Source organism: Triticum dicoccoides, chromosome 5A, assembly GCF_002162155.2.
Source record: "Triticum dicoccoides isolate Atlit2015 ecotype Zavitan chromosome 5A, WEW_v2.0, whole genome shotgun sequence".
Taxonomy (NCBI): Eukaryota; Viridiplantae; Streptophyta; class Magnoliopsida; order Poales; family Poaceae; genus Triticum; species Triticum dicoccoides.
Window position 1 is genome coordinate 123,883,707 of NC_041388.1, and position 6,919 is coordinate 123,890,625.

Genomic DNA, 6,919 nt, shown 5'->3' on the forward strand with positions numbered 1-6,919 from the left:
GACTCTCCTGGCGCGCCCTATGTGGCCGGCCAGCCTCCCCCCTTTGGTCCTTTATATACTGAGGCAGAGGCACCCCAAAAACACACAAGTTGATCCACATGATCTATTCCTTAGCTGTGCGGTGCCCCCAGCCACCATAGTCCTCGATAATACTGTAGCGGAGTTTAGGCGAAGCCCTGCTGCTGTAGTACATCAAGATCGTCACCACGCCGTCGTGCTGACGGAACTCTTCCCCGACACTTTGCTGGATCGGAGTCCGGGGATCGTCATCGAGCTGAACGTGTGCTCGAACTCGGAGGTGCCGTAGTTTCGGTGCTTGATCGGTTGGATCTTGAAGACGTACGACTACTTCCTCTACGTTGTGTCATCGCTTCCGCAGTCGGTCTGCGTGGGTACGTAGACAACACTCTCCCCTCTTGTTGCTATGCATCACATGATCTTGCGTGTGCGTAGGAATTTTTTTTGAAATTACTACGAATCCCAACAGTGGTATCAGAGCCTAGGTTATTTATGTTGATGTTATATCCACGAGTAGAACACAAGTGAGTTGTGGGTGATATAAGTCATACTGCCTACCGGCATGTCATACTTTGGTTCGGCGGCATTGTTGGACGAGACGATCCGGACCAACATTACGCGTACGCTTACGCGAGACCGGTTCCCCCGACGTGCTTTGCACATAGGTGGCTTGCGGGCGACTGTCTCTCCAACTTTAGTTGAACCAAGTATGGCTACACCCGGTCCTTGCGAAGGTTAAAACGGAGTCTATTTGACAAACTATCATTGTGGTTTTGATGCGTAGGTGAGATTGGTTCTTGCTTAAGCCCGTAGCAGCCACGTAAAACTTGCAACAACAAAGTAGAGGACGTCTAACTTGTTTTTGCAGGGCATTTTGTGATGTGATATGGTCAAGACATGATGCTGAATTTTATTGTATGAGATGATCATGTTTTGTAACCGAGTTATCGGCAACTGGCAGGAGCCTTATGGTTGTCGTTTTATTGTATGCAATGCAATCGTGATGTAATGCTTTACTTTTATCACTAAGCGGTAGCGATAGTCGTAGAAGCACAAGCTTGGCGAGACGACAACGATGCTACGATGGAGATCAAGGTGTCACGCTGGTGACGATGGTGATCACGATGCTGCTTCGGAGATGGAGATCACAAGCACAAGATGATGATGGCCATATCATATCACTTATATTGATTGCATGTGATGTTTATCCTTTTATGCATCTTATCTTGCTTTGATTGACGGTAGCATTATAAGATGATCTCTCACTAAATTATCAAGAAGTGTTCTCCCTGAGTATGCACCGTTGCGAAAGTTCTTCGTGCTGAGACACCACGTGATGATCGGGTGTGATAGGTTCTACGTTCAAATACAACGGGTGCAAAACAGTTGCACACGCGGAATACTCAGGTTATACTTGACGAGCCAAGCATATACATATATGGCCTCGGAACACGGAGACCGAAAGGTCGAGCGTGAATCATATAGTAGATATGATCAACATAACGATGTTCACCATTCAAAACTACTCCATCTCATGTGATGATCGGTTATGGTTTAGTTGATTTGGATCACGTAATCACTTAGAGGATTAGAGGGATGTCTATCTAAGTGGGAGTTCTTTAATTAATTTGATTAACTAAACTTAAATTTATCATGAAACTTAGTACCTGATTAGTATCTTGCTTGTTTATGTTTGATTGTAGATAGATGGCTCGTGCTGTTGTTCCGTTGAATTTTAATGCGTTCCTTGAGAAAGCAAAGTTGAAAGATGATGGTAGCAATTACATGGACTGGGTCCGTAACTTGAGGATTATCCTCATTGCTGCACAGAAGAATTACGTCCTGGAAGCACCGCTGGGTGCCAGGCCTGCTGTAGGAGCAACGCCGGATGTTATGAACGTCTGGCAGAGCAAAGCTGATGACTACTCGATAGTTCAGTGTGCCATGCTTTACGGCTTAGAATCGGGACTTCAACGATGTTTTGAACGTCATGGAGCATATGAGATGTTCCAGGAGTTGAAGTTAATATTTCAAGCAAATGCCCGGATTGAGAGATATGAAGTCTCCAATAAGTTCTATAGCTGCAAGATGGAGGAGAACAGTTCTGTCAGTGAGCATATACTCAAAATGTCTGGGTATAATAATCACTTGATTCAATTGGGAGTTAATCTTCCAGATGATTGCGTCATTGACAGAATTCTTCAATCACTGCCACCAAGCTACAAGAGCTTCGTGATGAACTATAATATGCAAGGGATGAACAAGACTATTCCCGAGCTCTTCGCCATGCTGAAAGCTGCGGAGGTAGAAATCAAGAAGGAGCATCAAGTGTTGATGGTCAACAAGACCACTAGTTTCAAGAAAAAGGGCAAAGGGAAGAAGGGGAACTTCAAAAAGAACGGCAAGCAAGTTGCTACTCAAGAGAAGAAACCCAAACCTGGACCTAAGCCTGAAACTGAGTGCTTCTATTGCAAGCAGACTGGTCACTGGAAGCGGAACTGCCCCAAGTATTTGGCGGATAAGAAGGATGGCAAGGTGAACAAAGGTATATGTGATATACATGTTATTGATGTGTACCTTACTAATGCTCGCAGTAGCACCTGGGTATTTGATACTGGTTCTGTTGCTAATATTTGCAACTCGAAACAGGGACTACGGATCAAGCGAAGATTGGTTAAGGACGAGGTGACGATGCGCGTGGGAAACGGTTCCAAAGTCGATGTGATCGCAGTCGGCACGCTACCTCTACATCTACCTTCGGAATTAGTATTAGACCTAAATAATTGTTATTTGGTGCCAGCGTTAAGCATGAACATTATATCTGGATCTTGTTTGATGCGAGACGGTTATTCATTTAAATAAGAGAATAATGGTTGTTCTATTTATATGAGTAATATCTTTTATGGTCATGCAGCCTTGAAGAGTGGTCTATTCTTGTTGAATCTCGATAGTAGTAACACACATATTCATAATGTTGAAGCCAAAAGATGTAGAGTTGATAATGAGAGTGCAACTTATTTGTGGCACTGCCGTTTAGGTCATATCGGTGTAAAGCGCATGAAGAAACTCCATTCTGATGGACTTTTGGAACCACTTGATTATGAATCACTTGGTACTTGCGAACCGTGCCTCATGGGCAAGATGACAAAAACACCGTTCTCCGGTACTATGGAGAGAGCAACAGATTTGTTGGAAATCATACATACAGATGTATGTGGTCCGATGAATATTGAGGCTCGTGGCAGATATCGTTATTTTCTCACCTTCACAGATGATTTAAGCAGATATGGGTATATCTACTTAATGAAACATAAGTCTAAAACATTTGAAAAGTTCAAGGAATTTCAGAGTGAAGTTGAAAATCATTGTAACAAGAAAATAAAGTTTCTATGATTTGATCGTGGAGGAGAATATTTGAGTTACGAGTTTGGTGTACATTTGAAAAATTGTGGAATAGTTTCGCAACTCACGCCACCCGAAACACCTCAGCGTAATGGTGTGTCCGAACATCGAATCATACTTTACTGGATATGGTACGATCTATGATGTCTCTTACTGATTTACCGCTATCGTTTTGGGGATACGCTCTAGAGACGGCCGCATTCACGTTAAATAGGGCACCATCAAAATCCGTTGAGACGACGCCTTATGAACTGTGGTTTGGCAAGAAACCAAAGTTGTCGTTTCTGAAAGTTTGGGGCTGCGATGCTTATGTGAAAAAGCTTCAACCTGATAAGCTCGAACCCAAATCGGAGAAATGTGTCTTCATAGGATATCCAAAGGAAACTATTGGATACACCTTCTATCACAGATCCGAAGGCAAGACTTTTGTTGCTAAATTCGGAAACTTTCTGGAGAAGGAGTTTCTCTCGAAAGAAGTGAGTGGGAGGAAAGTAGAACTTGACGAGGTAACTGTACCTGCTCCCTTATTGGAAAGTAGTACATCACAGAAAACTGTTTCTGTGACACCTACACCAGTTACTGAGGAAGTCAATGATAATGATCATGAAACTTCAGAACAAGATACTACTGAACCTCGTAGATCAACCAGAGTAAGATCCGCACCAGAGTGGTACGGTAATCCCGTTCTGGAAGTCATGATGCTAGATCATGATGAACCTACGAACTATGAAGAAGCAATGGTGAGCCCAGATTCCGCAAAGTGGCTTGAAGCCATGAAATCTGAGATGGGATCCATGTATGAGAACAAAGTATGGACTTTGGTTGACTTGCCCGATGATCGGCAAGCAATTGAGAATTAACGGATCTTCAAGAAGAAGACTGACGCTGACGGTAATATTACTGTCTACAAAGCTCGACTTGTCGCAAAAGGTTTTTGACAAGTTCAAGGGGTTGACTACGATGAGACCTTCTCACCCATAGCGATGCTTAAGTCTGTCCGAATCATGTTAGCAATTGCCGCATTTTATGATTATGAAATTTGGCAAATGGATGTCAAAACTGCACTCCTGAATGGATTTCTGGAAGAAGAGTTGTATATGATGCAACCAGAAGGTTTTGTCGATCCAAAAGGAGCTAACAAAGTGTGCAAGCTCCAGTGATCCATTTATGGACTGGTGCAAGCCTCTCGGAGTTGGAATAAACGCTTTGATAGTGTGATCAAAGCATTTGGTTTTATACAGACTTTCGGAGAAGCCTGTATTTACAAGAAAGTGAGTGGGAGCTCTGTAGCATTTCTGATATTATATGTGGATGACATATTACTAATTGGAAATGATATAGAATTTCTGGATAGCATAAAGGGATACTTGAATAAGAGTTTTTCAATGAAAGACCCCGGTGAAGCTGCTTACATATTAGGCATAAAGATCTATAGAGATAGATCAAAATGCTTAATTGGACTTTCACAAACAACATACCTTGACAAAATTTTGAAGAAGTTCAAAATGGATCAAGCAAAAAAGGGTTCTTGCCTGTGTTACAAGGTGTGAAATTGAGTAAGACTCAATGCCCGACCACTGCAGAAGATAGAGAGAATATGAAAGATGTTCCCTATGCATCAGCGATAGGATCTATCATGTATGCCATGCTGTGTACCAGACCTGATGTGTGCCTTGCTATAAGTCTAGCAGGGAGGTACCAAAGTAATCCAGGAGTGGATCACTGGACAGCGGTCAAGAACATCCTGAAATACCTGAAAAGTACTAAGGATATGCTTCTCGTATATGGAGGTGACAAAGAGCTCGTCGTAAATGGTTACGTTGATGCAAGCTTTGACACTGATCCGGACGATTCTAAATCGCAAACCGGATACGTGTTTACATTAAACGGTGGAGCTGTCAGTTGGTGTAGTTCTAAACAAAGCGTTGTAGCGGGATCTACATGTGAAGCGGAGTACATAGCTTCTTCGGAAGCAGCAAATGAAGGAGTCTGGATGAAGGAGTTCATATCCGATCTAGGTGTCATACCTAGTGCATCGGGTCCAATGAAAATCTTTTGTGACAATACTGGTGCAATTGCCTTGGCAAAGGAATCCAGATTTCACAAGAGAACCAAGCACATCAAGAGACGCTTCAATTCCATCCGGGATCTAGTCCAAGTGGGAGACATAGAGATTTGCAAGATACATACGGATCTGAATGTTGCGGACCCATTGACTAAGCCTCTTCCACGAGCAAAACATGATCAGCACCAAGGCTCCATGGGTGTTAGAATCATTATGGTGTAATCTAGATTATTGACTCTAGTGCAAGTGGGAGACTGAAGGAAATATGCCCTAGAGGCAATAATAAAGTTATTATTTATTTCCTTATAATCATGATAAATGTTTATTATTCATGCTAGAATTGTATTAACCGGAAACATAATACATGTGTGAATACATAGACAAACAAAGTGTCACTAGTATGCCTCTACTTGACTAGCTCGTTAATCAAAGATGGTTATGTTTCCTAACCATGAACAATGAGCTGTTATTTGATTAACGGGATCACATCATTAAGAGAATGATCTGATTGACATGACCCATTCCATTAGCTTAGCACCCGATCGTTTAGTATGTTGCTATTGCTTTCTTCATGACTTATACATGTTCCTATAACTATGAGATTATGCAACTCCTGTTTACCAGAGGAACACTTTGGGTACTACCAAACGTCACAACGTAACTGGGTGATTATAAAGGAGTACTACAGGTGTCTCCAAAGGTACATGTTGGGTTGGCGTATTTCAAGATTAGGTTTTGTCACTCCGATTGTCGGAGAGGTATCTCTGGGCCCTCTCGTAATGCACATCACTTAAGCCTTGCAAGCAGTACAACTAAATGAGTTAGTTGCAGATGATGTATTACAGAACGAGTAAATAGACTTGCCGGCAACGAGATTGAACTAGGTATGGGATACCGACGATCGAATCTTGGGCAAGTAACATACCGATGACAAAGGGAACAACGTATATTGTTATGCGGTCTGACCGATAAAGATCTTCGTAGAATATGTAGGAGCCAATATGGGCATCCAGGTCCCGCTATTGGTTATTGACCGGAGACGTGTCTCGGTCATGTCTACATTGTTCTCGAACCCGTAGGGTCCGCATGCTTAAGGTTACGATGATAGTTATATTATGAGTTTATGCATTTTGATGTACCGAAGCTTGTTCGGAGTCCCGGATGTGATCACGGACATGACAAGGAGTCTCGAAATGGTCGAGACATAAAGATTGATATATTGGAAGCCTATGTTTGGATATCGGAAGTGTTCTGGGTGAAATCGGGATTTTACCAGAGTACCGGGAGGTTACCGGAACCCCCGGGAGCTTTATGGGCCTTAGTGGGCCTTAGTGGAAAAGAGAAGGGGCTGCCCAAGATGGGCTGCGTGCCTCCCTCCCTCCCCTAGTCCTATTAGGACAAGGAGAGGTGGCCGGCCCCCCCTCTCTCTTTTCC